Source organism: Pteropus alecto, unplaced genomic scaffold (assembly GCF_000325575.1).
Source record: "Pteropus alecto unplaced genomic scaffold, ASM32557v1 scaffold87, whole genome shotgun sequence".
Lineage (NCBI taxonomy): Eukaryota > Metazoa > Chordata > Mammalia > Chiroptera > Pteropodidae > Pteropus > Pteropus alecto.
The window spans coordinates 18,296,194-18,318,801 of record NW_006443225.1 but is presented as its reverse complement, the minus strand read 5'-3'; positions in this window follow the sequence as shown (position 1 = coordinate 18,318,801).

The window sequence follows — 22,608 nt, the reverse complement described above, 5'->3', positions numbered from 1 at the left end:
GCTGTGGAGTGTTGTTGAGATGAGATAAGAAAAATGTAGGTAAAGCCCTCAGTGCCTGGTGCATAATAAACCCTAAAAAAAATAGCAACTTTAATAACGAACCCTTTTCCTACGAGGGCTTCAAAAGATGAGCGAACTTATTTTTAGCCCTCAGCCCTGATGCTCTGGGGAAATACAGACAAGTAAAGAAAATGGGGAGTTGGAAGGTGTATTGGATCAAGGATGTGAGTGATTGATTTTGTTTAAAGTTATATGAAGTTTCATAGAGGAGGGTGTTTGATATTTTGTATTTGAGCGGAATGCTGGGAAGAAAAATTTGTCAACTAGGCAAGAAAAGAAAGGGCCATCGGGGATCTGGGTGGAAGGGACAGAGGAGTGAGAGCCGAGACATACAAGTGTGTGGCCTGGCACGGCGAAGTTGCAGAGGCACACATCGTGCTCTGTGAGAGGTTCCTGCGAGGCTTGGGGTGCGCCTTGAAACTCCTTTCTCCCCATCTTCAAATGGAGTAGGGGGCTGTGGTAGGCAGCTGCTAAGACGACCCCCATCAAACAGGCGTCAGTTCCCCTTCTCCATCTTTCTCAGGGGTTCTGCTCCGACCCCCACCACACAGAGGCTGCACAGTTTACACGAGAAGCTGAAAATTCTGTACTAGTTACCTGCTGGTTTGTGCTTATCGTCCTAAAGTGAATAACGAACGATCCTGTTTTCCTTTTTACGTTTTAATCTACAATAGATTAACCCTTCGCATACCATCTGCCACAACGAGAAAACCCGAAGCAAAGTAACCGCTCCGCGTTTGTTTAAGTGCATCGTCCCGAAGCCATTCTGCGCTTCCTGTTCCGGGCCTTCCCGTTGGGCCTCCCCCCATGTCCTTTTTCCCTGACTTTCCATTCGTCCCACTTTCCCGTTTAGTGGCGTTTCCCCCCTTTATTTTTTCTGTCTCTCCTCCCTGAGAAACCATCGCTGTAGGTGGAGGGTCCGCACTGCCGAGGCACAGCCGTTCTGGCCGTTTCTCCAGCGCTTGGCTCTGTGTTCGTTTGGCAGGCGGTACCTCGCATGAACCGGGTCATGGTCCAAGGAGAGACATGCTATTCCTTGAATCATCGCTATCAGCATTTTTGATCGAGAAGCAATGCCATCTTCATGTACGATGGACGGCAGTCACCAATAAAAAAGAATAAAAGATATAAAATATTGAAATATCAGCTTGAGAACAGTAAAATTTGCCGATAAAATATTTTTGATAGAATATGCGTCCCACATTCATAAGTGTGATGATTATGCATAGTTTCAGAGAGAGAAACATAAGATATGATGCCATTATTGGTAGTACTGATCTTAAAATATAGTGATGTCGATACACAGTTTTTAAGGTTTTAAAAATAAAATCTGATCCCAACTAGCCACCTAGCATCAAGTCTTGATTTTGGCTTCTGTACCTTCTGTCAGAAATAACATCATGTCCCACCAACCCCCACACACCGCAGCCCCACTGCACTTGACACAGTTTGATGAACAGGCAGTGTCCTTTGCACTCTCCGGTTGTATAACGTGACCCTGATGCCTGGCCGGCTTCCCACGTCCGCCTCCCCTCCCAACACCTACTCCCCTCCATCCCCCAACACATACCAACACTCGCACGAACAGTCAGTCTGCACGCATCGGGCCAACGAGTGTTGATAATGCTCATAGAATAAGTGAGCGAATGAGTTAATGAATGAAAGTGTATTGGGCACGCATTGCTAAGTCGCTATCTGATGACGTTGAAATACAAGTAGTAGAAACTGTGTCTGACCGTCCTCATCCTGAGGGCTGATTTTTTCCTTTGTAAGAATGCCAGATGCGGTGATCTGTTCCCTTCTCTCCTTCTCAAAACTATTTCCCAAGCCCTGTCTGACAGTCCAGCATGAATGGACTATAGCTTTCTCTGTTCTGTGAACGACCTTCTTCAAACAGAAATTAGCAATCGCAAGTGCTTGGCGAAGTTAGGCAGGACTGCAAATGGCTGGTTGAATTTAGCTGTTGGTTTTGGTGAGAACGATTTTTATTGTCCACCAGCAAAGGTAGCCACATTGTAAAAGGATGACAGCTAAGCTTACGCAGAGTGACAGATAATTTCCGTTTGAAGAGGTGATGTATAAAACACAGGAAGCTGCGAATGCCAGACCATCGGCCTCACCCCCTCTTTCTAAAATCCCTGTCCTGATGCTACTGTTCCACCTTCTGCACTGTCCAGTAGTCCCGTGCCCATTCTTGCTGTGTCATCTGTCATTTGTCCTTTGGACATTCACTGTGTGTCAGGGCTCCCGAACCAGGTGCCTTCCGGTCTCTGGCCAAATACTGCCCCTTATAAATATGTTCCCATCGCTTTAACGACATGCACATTTCAGGTATATCTTCAGCTTCCATCTATTTTACAGCCCCAGATCCACTTTTCTCATTGTTTCCTGGAAAAATAAACTTCGATATTGTACTGTTCCAGCTTAACATCCAGGACAAACTTTGTAATATATCTGTCTTCGCACACAGAATATCCTGTGTATACGTTCGTCAGAGAGGAAGTGTGTCCAGTGTTTGACACAGTGCATGTGGAGCCACACCGCTCAGGATTAAATCGTGGCCCTGGTGTCACCAGATCTTGGACAAGTTGCCTGACCTCTCCTGACCTTGTCACATATAAAGTGGGAATAAGAATAGCACCTCCTTTTTGTGATTGTTCTAAAGCTATAAAGAGATTGCTCACGTAAAATATGTAGAAGAGGGTCTACTTATTGAACGTTCGCGTGCCTCAAAATTCACATGTTGAAATCTTAAACAGCCAATGTGATGGGATTAGGAGGCGGAGCCTTTGGAAGGCGACTTCCACGAGGGTAGAGTCCTCACGAATGGAGTTGGCGTCCTTTTCAAAAAGAAGTCGGAGAGCTTGCTTCCTCTCTCTCCGCTCTTTACCATCGAGAATCCGACGGGGAGACGGCCATCTGTAAACTGGGAAGCGTGTGCTCACCAGACATGGGATCTGCCGGCACCTTGACCATGGACTCCCAGCTTCCAGAACGGTGCAGAACACATTTCTGTTGTTTGAACTACCTGGGCTCTGTAGCTCTGTTATCACAGCCTCAAGGGACTAAGACAAGTGTCCGGCACATCGCTCTGGTCACTCTCGCTTGACCACACACACTGTCATCTTCTTTTAATTCTATGCCTCAAGGGACTAAGACAAGTGTCCGGCACATCGCCCTGGTCACTCTCGCTTGACCACACCGTCATCCTCCTTTTAATTCTCCGTCTTCCCCACGAAACACTGAGATGCTCGACGGTAGAAGCTATTTCTCACTCACCTGAGGCCAGGTCCCGAAGCAGTTCCTGGTGCGTGGAAGACAGTCAGCAAAGGGTATGTCGAGTAAGTGAAAACCTCACCTGCATCCTGTGCTGTCAAGTTCACGGAAGGACTCGCTGCCATAGGGACCTCACGCCTGCTGTCCACTCCGCCGGCCCCGAGAACCCCGTCATATCTCACTCGGGCTATTGAAATGGCTTCCCAACTAATTTCCCTGTCAAGATCACGATATATGACATCTCTGGCTTTCTTTTCTTCAGAAGAAAAAAAAAAAGGAATATAGTCGATTAGTTGTCAGGGTGAAAGCCTCTGTGTGTTACATGCTGCCCACAGAATAAAACCCAAACTCCCCAGGATGACGTACAAGATTTCGCCGACTCGGGTCCCACCTTATACCATGTCCTGCCACTTCCCTCAGTGCTTCTCCCACTGGACAGAAGTGTGCAGCAGACCTGCCAAGTTCCTGTGCCCCGTCCTTACACGAGAAGCCCCGTCATGATTCTGCAAGAATCTTAGTTATCTTAGAGTCAGCTCGGGGGCTCCCACTTCTGTGTGCCTTTCCTGACCCTCGAGGGGAGTTTTCTCTCTCCCATCAATGATCCCACCACGTGGAGTTCTTACCTCTTAATTATAGCGTTGAGCAGGTGGCACCGTCTTTACCGTTTACCTGGATGTCTCTCCCATAAAGCTACAGCAGGTTCTGTGATCACAAGGTCTGTCTGTCTCCCTTTCCACAAAGCCCGACCGGTCGGAGACACTCAGAAAATGACTATTAATCACCAAATGCAGGCGACCCGCTCCACAGATGTTTTAGCCTCTACGCTTTGTTCAATACTGTATCAGAGTTTCAGCTAGAAAAATTAAAACGCTCCCCATGTAAATACAAGCTGCTCAACTATCAAATAACCAAAGATTTCTTTTCCTTTTCTTTTAGTTACAAAAGGAGGCTGATTAAAGAGAACAAGGAGCCTAGGGATGCGAATAGGAGCGTGAAGGGAAGGTGATGACGGGGACAATGATTTGTTTTTGTTTTTTTTTTCCGGGCAAGGAAATGAGATTACCAGAAATCAACAGGCATGTGCTGTGAGTCCCAGACAATGAAGGTACTTGTAGACCAAGATACCAATGCGGTTTCTATGCATGTTTAAAGCCACTTGTCATTTTTCCTTCCTCCTGGACACTTTCTGTAGCAAAACCAAGAAAGAAGAGGAGCTTCAGAGGGCGCCTTGTGGATTACAATGAAGGAATGATTTGCTTTTCACATTTTGCAGAATTCTACTAATTAAAAAAAAATACAAAGCGTGTTGAAAAAAATCTGAACATAAAGTCCAAGCTTAGGCACATGACAATGAAACATACAATAGCCACATTAAAAACGCGGGTCAAACTCTCATCCTTCCATTCAGTTGATGATTATTGCGTGTAAATGCAACTTTGGGGAGGAAATTGAACTATTTCCCAATATAGAGACTTGGAAATGGCAAAACTAAAATAAGTCATGCCAGGGTTGTTTTTTGTACTTCAAAATTGCATAATTCCATGCCCTTTTACGATGCCTTCCTGTCCTTTGCATAATTTAGTTTTTCATAATTAACACAATTAACTCTCTTTCATAGAAATGGGAAAAAAACGTCTGCCCTCTCGGAGAAGCAAATTATCTGAATGGAGCCCATTGCTGTTCCCACGGACAACCAGGAAGTATGGCTATATTCTTTCTTTCACAATTATGGGCTGAGAAGACTGGAGATTTCAGGCTTTTCTTCTTAATCCACCCCCTTTTCACTCCTTGGCAGAACCAGGCATTAGAAAGAAGACCTACTGCTTACAGTCCTGTGACCTTGGCTGCAGATTTGGTCCTCATGAGTGTGATCTGCAAAAAAGTTAGAGCTGAACTAGGTAACTGGCTGAATCTAAAACCCAATGAACGTGCTTATTCTTATTTTTAGACATTATTTCGCTAAATGAAATAAATGAGAGTAATATTGGTTTCATCGATGGTACCGCTAAAGCACTAAGTGAGCCTCAATAATAAGAGTAACAATAACAATAAAATTTTATGGCTCTTTTTCTCAAAGGAAATTGAAACTCTTTACCAACATTATTGTCTCATTAATCTCACGTCTTTGAGAAACAGCACAGCTTGGTGTGGACGGAGGAGCCAGACAGACCTGCTTGCCATTGACCTACCCGGAAACCATTTGAGCAATGAGTCAATGAGATGGTGGACATCGAGTATGTGCTGCGTGGCGAGCACTCAACACGCGATTCTCTCTCCAGACCCCCTGGTCTCTCTCCCCTGATCTCCTCTCCCTCCCCTGCTCCAGCAATCCTTCCTCCCTCTCTTGTTTTACAGCAGTTGAGGTCTTTTTTTGTGTGTGTTTTTAATTGGTCCCTGATTAAGAAGAAGTCATAAAAATTTACTATCACTATTCAGATGTCTTGCGTGGGCATTAGAGTTCCGATTCTACCTCATTCAAATCTCCAAAGGGCAGGATAATTATTAACTCTCCTCTCTTGGCATCACTCTTTCTAGGGTCAGGAGAGTCCCGAGTTTAAGGGATCATAATGCCTATCCCTTGGGCACCTGGGGGAAACACCATCTCGGAGAGGCCAGCACTCAAAACGTCTAGAGTTTGGAGTAAGGAAAGGTTTATTGACCGAGAAGGCGCCAACCAAGATGATGGGAGACCTGATAGAGCCTCAGATCCACCTTGCTCACGGGACTAGGTCAAGGGTTTTTCAGGGGTTACGGGTTGGGGAAGTGTCGGCGCGGCAGGTTTTAACTGGAGGACCTCGGAATTTGGCCATCGATGTAAAGGACATCAGCAGTGGCTTCCCCCGAACAACCAACTCTTCACTTCTGAAAGGATTCGGGTGTTCGGGTTCAGCTTGTGTCCTGGTCCTTTGGTTCAGTGTGGGCGGGGGTGCGGGGCGGGGGGTCAAGACTTCGGTTCCAGGTGCTGAGGGCAAAGTTCTCTCCTCTGCGCATGCTCGGGCCGCATGACCACGCACTTTGGTCTGTTGCCTCTGAATAGCAACTCGGTGTTTCGTTAATCAGAACAGGACCCTGTGAGCTGGTCCTGCGGTTACAGAGATAGGCCCAGAACTAACATGGGATGAGACCTACAATTCCAAGAACTCAAGTTACGATCCACATGCCGGATTCTCGGTATGGATGTCTCTATGGTTGCCTCAAACGCTTAACTGCGTCTCATTTAAACACTGCAGCCTCGCCCTGGGGCATCTTGGGACAAACTGCGCATCGAGTTTGGCTGAGGATGTTAAGCAGTTCGCAGCGTTCCACCTGGAGGTGGTGGTGCCGGTGGCGGAAGAAGCAGAAGGAATTCCCAGAGCCTCTCCACCTTCCAAGGTGGAGCGAAAGTCAGATCTTTAAGATTCAACTGACTTTTTCCCCACGCTAGACATCTCGAGTGAAGATTATCTTTCCGAACTAGAAGTGGGGGTTTTATAACTACAAAATATGCCGTTTTATCTTACACAAGGTAGTGTGTCACACAGCATTCTTAAATGCATGTAGGCGGAATCACTTATTCAAGCTTCAGCCACATAGCTATCCTCAGGTTTTGCCCAGAGCAAGAGGTATTAAATGACAATGTTTATTCAGATATATACATGGGCAGCCTGATACGCCAGGAAGTATTTAAACTTGTGGAACAGTAAATTTGATGATGGCTTGGAGAAATATCAATCATTGCTTCAGGAGCTGGCAGCAAATTTCTCCAAATCTCAATGGAATTGCGAGGTCCAGGCACTGGCTTGAGCCCCGTCTTCATTTTCTATAGAAAGGAGCAAATCTCCTTGATTCTATAAACACAGACACACACACACACACACACACACACACACACACAATTATAAGAAACGGTTCCCAAATCAGAATGAAGGGGAGTGCAGTGAATAACCCTCCAGAAAAGCAGTGGATTTAGTAAAGGGGACTAATTTATAAGACAGTATTTGAAGAGGAAATTTGCATAGCTCGGCTCAAATATGATAATAATGTTGTAGGTTTTAAAAATGGAGAAGCGACAGACAGTGCGGTTGCATTTTCAAAGGCCATAGCCAGGCAGAACAATGCGAAATCAGGCAAAAGACAAGCCGGATGGCTCCTGGCGACATTCTCTCAACAGGAAGATTATCACTGGAGAGCGGGGCTGCGAGGGACAGCTCCCTGCTCACGTCATTTCACACCAAACACGTAAAGCTGCTATGAGAGGTGAACAAGGTGCCCTGACGGGTGTCCCGTCTCTAATTTCCATGATTTAAAGGTTCTGTGCTATTACCCAGCGAGAAGCATTGCTTTTTAGTGATTGCATTTGTACAAAGACCCTACAGGTGTTTTCTCTCAGCTTGCGCCTGGGCAGAACGCCCCTCCCCCTCCCTCCCCGCCCCACCTGCGCAGGGAGACTCAGGACGAGGGCATTCGGTATCTCAGTATTGGGGAGGGGATGGAGCGGGGTGTTAAACAGGACTAAATGGGGCCTTTTACTTGGGGAGAAAAGTAAGAGCGAGGGAAGCTGGGGGAAAGGTGGGAAGATCGTTGCACACTAAATGCATCTAAATGAAATTTCGATTTACCCACCACATTCCTGTAAGAAGAAAACATTAATCTTCCTTTTGACAAGACTAAGGAAAGACAAAGGTACTAATTTAATCCTGTTTATTGAAGTCCTCAGATGTGACCGCATTCTCAAAGAAGTCACGGGCAGTGACAGCCTTTGAATGACATCGAGCGTCTTCGACTTGTTAAAAGCCTTTTAATGACAATTCTGGAATGCAATCAGTGCATGTCATTTACATGACCTATGGAAAGCTTTATCTTGAGGTCCAGACTGACGTGGATTCACAAGATGACGAACCTTCAGAAAGCAACCCTTGCTGGGTTCCAATGATTAGTACAAGGTTTAGCCAGAATCTTTTCTCTCTTTTGGTGGGCGGTTTCGAAGGGGACACTTTGTTAATATTGTGTATATAATAAGAGACTGCATCACTGCAACATCCTTCATCAGGATTCAGAGGTGATCGTTGCTAGAATGAAAGAATGTTTCAATTGGGTTTAATGTTTTAAGCTAGAGAGAGATAGCAGAGGACCTCACCAGTCACCCAGTGGGACACGCTCTGCCACTGAAGCGTTAGAGCTCAGGGCTAAGAAAAGCAAATTTCCCAGGTCCTGAGAACCACAGGAAGAAAAAGGAGAACAATACACTGTCTCTTTCTCACCCAACCCCCAATTCTTTCTTCTTTCTTTTCTGCTAACACTCCCATATACTTGGAAGTAGCAACCAACTCGGAAACCTAACACAGCAAAGCAACCGCAGGTAACCAAACAGCAGGAAGAGACAGAGCGATGATTGTTGGACTTAATGAGACACCCACGAGCCTTTTGTTGTCCTCAGGACATGCGTGGGATAAGAAGTCTCCAACTTTCACCAAAGAATGCGAGTGCCCTTGTCCCATCTGCCCAGGCTTGTGACGGTTGGCTGAGCTGCTACGATTCATGGCAAACTCTCTGTGATGGACCCATCCATGGATTCGCATCCTCTTTTCTCTTAAATTTTATATGTAAGTGAATTTTTCAATGTTCTTTCCTGGCACTTTGTATGTAACTCCTTGTAGTGCTGACCATGCGATTCTGTAACTAATTAATATATATATATATGTGTGTGTGTGTATATATGTATATAATCTATATTATATATATAATATATATATAATCTTTGACATAGAATGTGAATACTGAAAGGGAGGGACAAATTCTACATAGCTTTATATTATGTGTTCCCAAAGTTTAGTCCAGAGTTAGTGATTTAAAAAAAATGTTTGTTGAGTGAAGAAAATAAATGATTTTGTCAAGAAATTTATCCCTGCTTACAGTGATGGAAGGATCAAGACAATGATCCTTAAGTACAACCCTGGATCCTATTTTTGAGAATGTTGAATTATCGTTACAATATGCTCACCAGGAAGTTGGCAAGCCAGTACTTGGAAACTTCTTCCAATGAGAATCTCAAGATGTCACATAACAGCCCATTTCTTCTATGCACAGCTGTTACAAATTTGATCTATACGGGGCTTTTGTCTGTCCCTTAGAAATGTCCACACACTGAGATTAGTTCTAGTACGTGAATTTATTTAGAAAAAAAAATAATTCCTGTTAAAATCAGAAACAAGACAAAGATGCTATCTCTGCAATAGTCAACATTGTATAAGAAGTCCTAGCCGACACAATAAAAAAAAGAAAAAATGAGTGAATAAATAATTAAAAGGTAGAATTAAAACTGTCCTTAAAATGACAATGTTCAAAAAAAAAAAAAAACTGAGCTATTTGAGCTAGTAGGGGAATTCAGCAAGGCTGCTTGTATTAAAACAAACAAACAATCACTAGCATCAGTATAAGTCAGTGATAAATGCTTAGAAAATGCAGTTGACCAGAGATTCCATTTACAACAGCTACAAACTGCTTACATATCTCCAGCATCCACTTTGCGTTGCCTACGAAGTAGACATCCATTCCCATCTTCCTGGCTAATACAACTCTGATGGTGTCAGATTCTTCCTCTCAAAGAAGGGGACACATCCCCACCTCAGGAGTAAATTCTGAAAAGATGAAGTCGATTACAGCCTCTGTTTACGATTGGTTTAGGGAAACCAGTGGTGTGTGAGAAATTTGATGGGTGCTCCTCAGTAGGATTTGCTTCCTCTTAAAACATCACACCAGCAATTTTTCTAGGAGCCTTTCCCACGTCTGGATGTGATGCCTGTGTGGCAGCCGCTCAGTGAACAAGGGCAGAACAGGCCAAATGGCAAAAGAGAAACATTAAGCATGACAGAGATGGAAGATGGAAAGAATCTGGACCCTGATGGTTACCGAAGCCACCAAACTGACCATCTTTAAGAAAACTACTCTGGACTTTGTGCAGCATAAGAAAATAAAATTTCCACATTTAAGCCATTTAACAAATAAGAGAAGCAAAAGACTCCAGAATATTATCTGCAATACTCCTAACCAATCAAGAATTAACATCCAGAAGAAAGAGAGGGACAGAGAGAGTACAAGCTCTTACGAATTCATAGTAAACTGTAAATAACCAAATAGAAAAAATCAGCAAAGGATATGAACAGAGAATTTACAGAAAAGAACAATATTCATGAACATATGAAAGAATGTTCAACTCAGTAGAAATGAGAGAATTGCACAGTGAAATACAATGAGTATAACTTCCAACTCATCAGGCTGACAAAGAAAAACATCTGACAAAATTAAAATCGTATGGATGATGGTACAGATAATTCAAATGTAACGTCCTTGGAGCAGGGGTATGCTGTCACTGCTCTATTGCATTCCTTATAACTAGAACAGCACCTGGCACACAGTAGAAGCTCAAAAAAAATTATTAAATGGCTGAATTTACTGAATCTGTATATCTTTAAAATCTAAAACCAATATGACAAAATTTTAAATTTGATAAATTTATGTGTGACAATTCTCATCATGAAATTTTGCTACATTTTATAATTAAAAAATGAAGACCTTTTATATCAAGAAAAGACCTACTGTAAAAATAGGCTTGGATCATAATAAAGGAAATGGCGAGGGGAGACCAGATAAAGACAGATATTTTCCTTAATTTCATCAGAATAGGTTAGGAATTCTTTACTGGCAAGTGATTAAAAATGAATACAGAACCTTATAATATTCTGGTCATTGTAAACAATGTACCCACATATGTGTTTGCATGCTAAGATTAGTTGTATTAAGTAAATGAATTTTTATTCCAAAATCACTGATTTAATCATCCTCAATTAATTCCTTTCCTGTTTTCATGATGTGCTGAGTTAAAAAAAAAAAATCTAGATTGTACTGATACCTACTAAGGATTGAATCAAGATAAATAACTTTTTTTCTAAAGGAAAAACTCTGCAACCTTCATTTATGCCTCTGTATGCCATGTCTCAACACGTATCAATTTGACAACGTGGATTTTCCATCTTTCCTTTGTTTAAATACAATTTATTAAGCCCTCGCTATTTATTAGGCACACTAGTAATACAGCAGAAAAGAATAATGATAACAATAATTGTATTGTCATTATATAATATTGATAATATACATTTATTATAATAAGAGCTAACGCTTAATAGTACTTATTATGTACAGATACTGTTCACATACATTAGTTCATTTAATTGTTGTCATAACACCCCTATAAAGAAATGGAATAGATACGAGCAGAAAGGTACACAAAAGCTAAGCAGCTGCCCAAGGTCACTCAGGGTCAGCTTCGTGGGCGTGCAACCTGTCAGTTGTTTTGAAGGACCCAATATACAGAAGAGCCATGCTGGATTTAATGCTTTACTGTCCCCGTCTCAAAATTCTTAATGGATTTTGAACAAAGGTTCCTGCACTGTAATTTTGCAGTGGGCCTGCAAATTATGAAGCCGATTCTGCTTGGATTATTTGAAACTGGGTTACCGGTTTCTGGTGAACTTGCCATTAACCGCTGTGCTCTCCAGCTTCTCTCTTGAGTCAGATGGGGGCCTATTTATTCATTTACTTAACAAATATCAACTGCATGTTATGTACCAGACACTGTTCTATGCGTTGGGGACACAATAATGAGCACGATCAGCTATGTTTCCATAATCGTGAAACTTACTTTAGAAAGTAAGCAAATAAATAACCAAAAAACATAGGATTAGGATGAATTATCTAAGGAGACTTAAACTAAAGTCATAAGATTAAAAGCTAACTGCTGGCTGTTGTAGATTGGTCAAGGATGATGTTGTAAACAAGATCTAACTGTTGAGGAGACACCACATTCAGGAGAAGGGCTGCATTTATTCTTTATTATTCACCTTCAGGGGGAAAAAAGCAAATATTTCCCAGTCTAGAAATGGATTATTGTTATAATATTCTCTTCCTCGTTCCCATGCTTTTATTTAATTCTGATTTTTGGCGAATTCATTGCTCCAAATGGAAATGATGTGAAGGACCCACTGAAAAAGCTTCGTGTCTCTTACACTGAAGTATCAAAGGAGTTCGTCAGGGATCTCCGTGTCTGCAAAGTAAATTCAGCAGGCTTAGTAGAGTCTGGCCATGATGCTAATTAATTACAGTGGGAACAAGATAGAGTTGATCAAAATATTGACTCATCAGATCTGCCGTGCCCCCTGGAGTTGTGCAGTGTGGAGTCATCGACCAGAAGTTGACTTACAGCCCATGCTTTCCAAACTCAGTAGAAATAGAAAATGTTACAATTCAGACCCTTCATTTTACAGACAAGGAGTCTAAGGCCCAGTAAATTTATTTTGATGGTCAAAGGCAGTTTAGGTCTCCCGATTTCTGCCCAGTGACTTTTTTTTTTTTTTCAATTCCAAAAAGAATTAAAGGTGAAACATCATAACACACTCCTATTGAAAAGCAGGCCCTTGGAGCAAGTCAGGACAAAGTGTAAGACGGGGAGCCTTTCTGAAATGCTCATTACGTCCCACCTGATACACCCTCTCCTACATCAGATCCAGGCTCTAATCCCACCTCCACACACAGCCGCCTTCAGGAAGAACAGGATCCTTATTTAATACTAACGTTTAAAATTTTAGAGTTAGAACGAGACCCCATTAATGAGATCATTGCATTCTTTGTCACATTTCCTACATGTTCTAAGTGTTTCAAAATAGCCTATATTGAATTACTCTTTACAAAAATAGGAGAAAGATACCAATAATTATTAACATAGCTTGCTGGATTAATAACAGTTCTTTTCGCATATTAAAAAAAAATGTTCCTCTCTTGTAGTGGTGATCAATTATTTGTAATTAGAATCTACTTTCCTTCATTTATCAAACTCTGCATTCCTGGAAATGACAAATAGCCGCTGGAAATTTGAATAAACAAGAAGTGCAGTCAGAAATACGAAAACCCTGGTCTCTTAAGGAGTATGGGGAAATTTTGCTCTTGGACTTCCGAAGCAAGCACACCTCTAGTGATGTTCCCATCAGTGTGAAAACTCATCAGTTTCCCTGATTTCTTTTTAGGGCCATATTTTTGATAATTGATAAATAGGAAATTATTTTCTTAAACTCCGTTGTTTCCTAATGAAATCAGTGATCTTTTTTCACTACAGAGAGAGGAATACCAAAAATAAAATAAAATAAAATAAAAAATAAAAACCCCTAGGAATGAGCAGGGCTTTCAATCCATTTATTATTGACTAAGTTCACTGGTGCCACTTAAATAATTTATACCCAGCATTATAAGACCAGCTCTGCTCGTATTTTCTCATTATTCTTCTCTGTTGTATAATTGAACCAAATATCTAACAGACTTGACAAAGCCATTGTTTTGTGATATTCTCATACATGCGCTTAAGTTTACCAATATTTTATATAAAATGTTATAGTATAGATTCACTTATAGTTTATATATTACATAGAGTGCATAAATTAATTTATCATCTATGTATCATTTCTAATAGGTGTCTAACCAAGCTTTGTACATCGGAGCTCCATGCTCGAATTTAAGACTATTTCTAAATTATGACAAATTTCGCGTTTGATTTCTTATACTAGGAAACTAGAGTCATTTTACTTTTTTCCTCTTTCTTCGCCACCTCCTTATTCAAATCGATTTATAATACCTTTTAGCTTCACTTTAAAAAAATTGTTGTTCCTTTCTGTTCTCGGTGACCTCCATAACGAGGTCACTTTCTTGTTTCTCCCCTGGATTGGTACAAAGCTGCTCTTCAAGCCTTGTTTGTCATCCATCTCTGCAATCAGTTTCCATCTTACCTGTAGACCTGTTTTGCTAAAACGAAAATATGATCCTGGCATTCTCTACTCAAAGTGTCACATGGTTCACCAATGCCTAGGGAATAAATTCCTGGCTCCTTGGCATGGTATTTTGAATTCTGGCCCTTACCTTTTATCCTTATGCCCTGCACTTTTAATTCAACCTCCTCCATTCTTGCTACATCACACTATTCCCTGTTACCTGGACGTGTTCTTTCATGCCTCTAAACTTGCACCGGTGTCATTTTGTGTCTGCAACACACACACACACACTCACACACACCCACTCACACTCACACACTTTTTTTTCCTTTATATATCCCTTTGCAAATTGTTGTTTTTGAGTTTTGTCTATGTTGATGCATATAACTCTAATTTATTCACAGCTAGTGTTGTACATTCTTCCTTTTAATGAATATGATGATCTATTATCCCATTTTCCTGCTGGTAGACATTTAAGTTAGTATAATTTTTCAATATTACAAACGATGCTGCAAACGACAGTAGCATGCGTGCCTGTATTTGCATACATGACTAATTTGGGAGGTTAACAACCTAGAAGTGAAATTACCAGATAAGAGGATAAATACACTATTCATTTTGATGCATACTGCCGAAAACATCATCCTGAAATGTTACCCATTTATGTCACAGCGCTTACGATCTATCTCTCTTCACACTTACCTTCAGAAGATATTATCAATCTTTATGATTTTTCTAATCTTCAGGGGGAGTCTTATTTTCTTGTTTTTTTTCCCCCCCAGATGTTTAGTGAGTTTGAGCTTCTTTTCATATGTCTTTATTGATCTATTATGCTTCTTCCTGTGTAATTTGCCCACTTATATATTTTGCTGTTGTTGCTTGGTTTAAATGTCAAAAATATCTTTCAAGGTCAAACAGAATCCCTAGATGTAATTAATTCTTTTTAACAACTACATAAGATTTCAAAATTTGTGTATTGCATAGCGTATTCAATGGTTGCCATTTTAATGGGTATTCAAAATGGTTCCAGGATTTTGCTATTACTGTTTATGCTGCATTAAACATCCTCGTAAATAGAGACTTACCAAGAGATGTTTGTAATGCTTTAGCAGAATATTCTAAATGTGAGATTGCTGGGTCAAAACACTGACAGATTTGCATGTTTTTTCATTTTAATAAATACTGATAGTTAACTTTAAATATATATATAAAATTTATATATATTTAATATATATAAATATATATATATAATATTTACACACACACACACATCCCAGCAGTAGGAGAGCCTGCCAGGCCAACAGCCTTGCCAGCCTTCCTGTTATCAGTTTTGGACTAAGCCTGCATGCCTTGGAGTCAGAACGCCTTGGTGCAGAGCTCATTTCCACCGTGTGCCAGTTCTGGGGTTTAGTTTTCTGCTGTGAAATGCCGATGAAAGTACTAGTATGCATTTATGGGGTTTTCTTGAAAATTACATAAAATATTTGAAATTGCTTAGATACATAGAAACCCCTCATAATTATTAACTATTGTTAATTTTTGCCAATTCTGTGTTCCAAAAGTGATGCATAATAATTGTGTTTCATTTTCTATTTTATTCACTCTGGGTGCAGCAGAATTAAAAACTTTCATAAACCCATAATTTTTTCCTTGTGGAGTACTTATCTCAGATTGCAATGATACATTTATTTCTATAAATTTTTGATCAGTGTTAAATTTACAAACTAGATCCTCACGAGCTCCATGAGAGGTGGTATCACATCTGTTTTTTTCTCCGTTGTATTCTCTGTGCCTAGAAAACTATGCCTAGTAGATAATGGCATAGTGGGATGATATTTTTATCTTCGGTTTTAGGAACTTTCTGCATATCATGGATATTAAATGGTTTTTTTATGCTATAAGTATTATTACTATTTTCCTCATGATGTCTTTGTCATAAAGACATTTTATGACATGAAATATCAGTCTTTCCATCACTGTGTTTGCCTTTCTTGTTCTCCAGCCCAGGTTCTAAAATACCATCCTAGTTTTCTAATGTTTTAAATAACATTCAGCAGACAAGCACGCCAAGCACATTTAGTAAATAAACCAATATTTCCCTACTAGATTGTAATTCTACCCATATCGGAAATGGGGTTTCCCACATAGATTTGAGTTTAATTTGGTCTTTATTCTAAACCATTCATCTTTTTGCTTACTCTTATTTCAATTGGGAAAAAACCTGTTGTATTGCGATATATTGCTGTTACTAAATTGGGAGTTCCTCAATGCATGTACTGTTGTTTTTATGATATAATGTAATAATAAGTGCCATTCAATATGTGTCACTTGTATATCGGACGATTATTGGATTGTTTTCCTCACTGGATTGTGAGATCTGTGACAACAGGAAATGTCCCCATCTGCTCGCCGTGGGTTCACCGCATAGCACACTGCTTGGCACAGCACAGATACGTAAAACGTGTTGGATGGATAAACAATGATTGCATGAGCAGAGAAAAGTCTAAATTCTAAATTCCGAATGTCATGCCAAACATTAAAATCTTCATGCCATTGAAAAAATAATTAGTAACCTAATTTTATGGAGTCATTTTGTCGTGTCGTACGTTTCAGTGCCCGTTTGTCGATACTGATACAGGAGACTGATGAAAAGGACAGAGACTTCCTAATCGACAGAGAAAACATAATTCTGTGTCTAGGAAATCCTTCTCCTCAAAGACTCAAAAGTCAGAGTTTCTAAAATCCCCCTCCTCTTGCTTCCAAATGTTTTGCATTTTATCTTCAGCTCCTATGACAGCTCCATCTTGGGAAGAAAGAAATTAGCTGTTTTTAGACAACCAACGCCCAACTGTATTTTCTCTTTGATAATCGGAAAAACTCAAACTGTACTTTAAAAAGAGGACTCTGGATAGAAAGTGGTTACATATGGGAAGATTTTTCCTTGGGGATAGATGCTAACATCATTTGTCTAGTCTAAAAGCACAAAATCACACTTTCTAGGAAGAATAATCATTACTCATGTATTTTTTAAACCCATATTTTCTGGTCTTTGTTTTAAAATGACAGCCATTTTATATTGTTTATGGATTCTGTGCTTCAGAAATTGGGAAAGGGCTGGGTGGCGATGCCTCGTCTCTGTCGCATGGTGACTGGAGCCTCAGCTGGGACGGCTCGAAGCTTGAGGGCAACTCGATGGCTGGAAGCTGGAATCTTTGGAAGGCTCCTTCATTCACATGCCTGGGGTTGATGCTGGCTGCCAGCTGAGACCCCAGCTGGGGCTCTGTGAGTCTCTGCAAGTAACTACTTGGGCTCCTTGGTAGGATGGTGACTGAGTCGCAAGAGCAAGTGTTCTCAAAGCACAGGCAGAAATGCATGGCACTTTTACGATCTAACCTCAGAAGCCATATAGAGTCACTTCTACTGTTCTCTGTCATGGAGATAGTCACAAAGAGCCACCGGGACCCATGGTGAGGGGACGTGGACACAACGCTCAAGGAGAGAAATGACAAGGTCACACTGTAAGGAGAACATGAGGGAAGGGAGATATTATTATGGTCATTGTATACAATCTGCCAAAGTATTACTACTTTGATTTGCTTTTCCACATTTCCACGTATTTAAAGAATTTACTATATATACGCAGAAATGAAAATATAATAGTTTCGTGTGTTTTAAAATTTTACATAAATGCTATAAATACGTATTTTGAGTTACCTGATTTTCCTTCTCAATGTTGTTTTTAAAATAGATCCAGATCGATACATGTATTCGAGTTCTTTTCTTTTAACTTCGATAGGAGATCTTTTCTGCATAAGAATACAATGTATTTGTTTCTGCTCTTGCTTCTTGGTCTCTTAGAGACCCGGCAAAAATGAATTTTCAGCACCTTTAAGCATTCTGTCTGTAATGCTGACATGGCCTCAACGCGTGAGTTATAACTTGGTGTAATATGTTAACAGAAACAAAAAAATAAAAATTGAAACAAGTTTAGCTTCAAAAGTCCAATAGAATATTTAATTGATATATTCAATCCAAAGTGGTATTTTTTTTCATTTTAATATGCAATATTAAAAAATAACGATATGCCAAACGAATCAACCAATGGATCGATCGATCATCTAAGGATTAGACAAGAAGTCAGTGAATTCAAGGCCCTCCCTCCATTATCCAGAGCCAAACTTTCCACCTTAGCTTGTCACACTTCTTCCTATGTGGACACTGGTGACTCTCCTGGACTGCCTTCTGCCCCAGTTTCTGTCAGTTACAAACCTTTCCGTCCTTCAAGCTGCATCCAAAAGCCATTCTGGCAAAGTGACAAAGACTCAGACTCCGGATTCAGACAACTCGTTTTAGATGCCTGCGCAGCCACTTTCAAAATCTGGGAATGTGCGCAGGCTTGCTAAACTTCAAAATTTTTGTGTTGGCCTTAGTCTCCGCTTCGTCACCATCAAGTGTCAGGACCTCGGAAAGCCCCTTCGCCTATCCGGGCCCCAGTTCCGTGCACATGAACTTGGGCTCGCTGACTTCTCCGCGGTTTATTCATATTGAATGCAAGATAGTCCGATTTTATCAAGGATGCATGAGGAGAAACTGAAGCTATTTGCTCTGTTTTAAGATGTCTGTCTTAATCGTTCTTCCTGGAAACAACTCCATCACTTTTCTGGAGCCAAGCATTCTGTCACATTTTTCCTTACTCTGTTGTGTCTTAGGTGAAATGTGCCCGGAGCTCAGCTGCCACCGCCCTTCCTTTGGGGGTGGGTCTCCCTCACTGCCCTCTGCCATTGGCACATATGTCTGTGCTTATTTTTATTCCAAAGCTTCTCTTTCACTGTCTGCTTTGTGAATTATGGGTCTGTGTTGTTTCCTGCTAGAATGTCCACTCCCCAGCAGCCTGCCATTTTTCATCAGTAGAGGTACACAGCCATAGCCCTCATCGGAAACTATCCCACTGTACTAAGGGAAAAACATATTTATTTTTGTTGCTGTATTTAACCCCATCTCTTCTCACTTTTCAATGAATCTCGCATTAAGTTTATGATGACCAGATAAATAGGGTGGTTAGTCTCTGGTCTCCCTACTCACAGAATCACCTACAGAAAAGAGAGAACAATTAGTATTAGCTGATAATTTATTTTTCTTGAATTATATGGAAGAAAAAACAAATTCATATTGAAAAACGCTTCATCTCAATCAACTTAAATGCCTGTAATATCACACACACACGGGGGAATACATGTGCTAATATGACAATTTTTATAGTTCATTGAAAACTAAAATTGTGTTTCCGTTATTTTCAAAAAGAATACATTAGATTCTTAACGCATAAAGGTGGGTAAATTTTTTAACATTTAGGACAAAATGGAAGTTAATGGAAATAATGAGTAAAATATAAGGGATATCTGATATCAAAATATTTTTAAAAGAAAAATTATATAGGACTAGTATAATGGTGCATGTCTCTCGAATAAGAATATGCTTTTCTTTGGAGCTGCCTTTTGGGATATGTGATTGAAGAGGTTATCAAAAAAGGAGCTAAAATTTTATAACTCAATCTAAGCTGGTCTTGGGACCAACACCTGTTTCGTTTCGTCAGTGGATATGAGGTACAGGTCAAATGTCCATGGTCATTCTGCAGGTTATTCCACTGGCCGCTGTCACAGTGGGTCACAGGGCATCACAGAACAGGCAGAAGTATTTTATGGTCATCCCGCTTGGGTCTCTGGATGAAACTGGAGAAAGATTTTTCAGCAAGCCGTCTGTAATCTGATATCAGCCTTAAATTTTAATAAATAGACGAATCTATTCGGTGCTCGTGGACACTGTAGAAGATAAAGTGGAAGCTGAAGAAGAGGGAAGACTGGCTGTCGCTTCAATTTTTAGAAAGAACATTGAGGTCCGATCATGCAGACATGGCTGTTGACGACTCAGAGGTATCTGGCACATGATGCTGAGACTGATATTTTCAACAAACCCAAGCACTATGATACGGTCGAGTCTGCTCTTCCATGCCTCAAGCACTATTTCTCAAGGTCGTCGCATTGAGCAGATACACAACGGTCTCCATCATCGTCACTGCTCAGTTTGCAGACACACATTTTGGTAGAGACGCGCACCTTCCACACGGCGAGACCACCTGTTTGCGGTGGGGCCCAATATTTTATTGTCTAATATCTCGTTGCCATATATGCAGGCATAGCAAAAAGGTGAAGAACGTGGAATCTGGGTCAGAAATATCTGTTTTTGTTTTGTTTTGTGTTTTAGTTTTAACCCTCAAACTTTTAAAAGTAGAATCAATCAGAGGGCAAGGGCGTAGGGGAATAACTTTCCGACACTTCTCTCGTAAACTCGTATTTTAGATTCTCCTTTGGAATAAAACAGACTCTTGATTATTTATAAGGTCATTTCTGAGTTGTAAAAACTCCATTTTTTTTTTTTCTGTTTCCCCATTCAGTCTTGGCTGCCACAATCAGACAGACAGCAAGCACGGGGACCCTTTTTCCTTGCGTCTGCACTGGAACCTTAGCAGCAGGCAGTGACTGCTCCAGGTCTGCCAAAGACATGCGTAAACACACCTGGGTCTCAATCTGGACTCCACCAATTCCTGCCTGTAAGACCTCAAACAAGTCACTCAGCCCATCTGTGCAAAGACTTCCTTCTATTTAACTCTGTACATAATTCACAGAGCGGTTGTGAGGGTTAAAGATTGTGTGTGTGTGTGTGTGTGTGTGTGTGTGTGTGTGTGTGTGTGTGTAGATTCATGTGGATACTACAGACATGCTTGTATACACGATACATAAATATTTGCTGTTGTTATTATTATATAATTAAATAACTAGAGAACATCCTTTTCTTGATTTGTTTTGGTGAGGAGTTTCCTCTTTGATTTTTCCCTTTGTCAATTATACCTTTAACCATGTTAAGTATATTTTTGAAATTTTCAAAATTTAGTAGAAATAAAATTAATGTGATAATTTCAATAAAAATTTTGACACGATAATCTCAGCACGGTGAAGAGTATCTATTATATGTTAATTCTTCCATATGTTTTTAGAATAATATTGAAATGGCTTTACATTTTTATATAAATTTAGGAGAAAATAATATTTATATGGCATGTCATCTTTTTACATAAGTAAATAGCCTGTCTCAATTTTCAAGCCCTCTTCTAATGTTCTTCACTCATGTTTTATGGTTTAATTCTTATTGCTATTTATAGTATTTTACAGTTTTCTGTGATTTATTTGAAAGGACTTATTTTTTTCAGCATATTTCTATCAGGTTATCGCTGATGCCTTAGGTTGGTTTTTTCAAAGGCAGACGCTGAGACAAGGTTTCATATCCAAGTAATTTATTAAGATCTGAGACACCATTTTCCTCCTGAAAGGGTGTCACCACACAGAGGAGCCATCTCAGCCCGTGGTGTGTGTGGTTACGACCCTGCAGTACAGCAGCCCCTCCAGGTGTGCGGACGCTTGCTTCATAGGACCCGTCATCGCCACCAATGGTGGGTGATGTCGCCGAATGCCATGGCCTTTTTGGATCCCATTATTTTGGGTTCCTTTTGGCCAGGGTCTCAGAGCTGCATTCAGCTTTAGTTCAGAGAGAAAGCTGAATCAATCTCTAAAAACGACACAAATGTTTGAAAAGACAAACTCATACTGGGACAGAATATGTGTAGTGCATTTAACTACAAATTATTAATAGCTAGAATATACAAAATATCTACAATTAAGAAGGAAAAACGAACAACAAGAAAAAATAGGCAAAAGCCTATTATATGAACTGCCAGTTGCATACAGGGAAAAGGCCAGCAAATGCATGGTAATCTGATTAATCGAGTACTTGATCTTTAGGCAGTGGTCTTTATAACTAACTTCTTTTGTCTTCAAATATAATTTGTTGATATTAATATAGTAATAGTTTCTTTTGGTTAATATCTTCTGGGTACCTTTTCCTTCTGCTATTTCTCTGAATCATCGAGTTATTGTTGGGTCTAAGTTGTATAGAGCTGATTTTTAAAAATATAACCTGACTATTTTCACTGGTGAGAACAATTCACTTACGTTTGCTGTGGCCATTACTGTCTTTGGAACTCTTTCTACCATCTTATTTTGTGTTTTGCTATTTGTTCTGATTTAAAGTTTGTTTTATTTCTTTTCTCTATGCTTTCAGAAATTAGACCTCTATTTTTTCCCAACAGTTACCTGAAAATTTTAATACCGAACTTGAAAGTTAAAAAATTAAACAACAGTAAAAAAAAAATTTCTCTCTACATTCTTTTCAAACAACAAAAGATGTCAGAAGACTCTCATCAACTCCACCCGATCATTCATGCTATCGTCGTGCTCGCTTTCATATCTGTCTGGTTTAATTTACTTGAAAACATAGACAAAATTATTTTACGCGTTCAGTCTTTCTTTGTGTTGACACAAAGGTTTAGCAGGTGAATTTCTTTTTTACTCATTTAATGTTATTTCACACT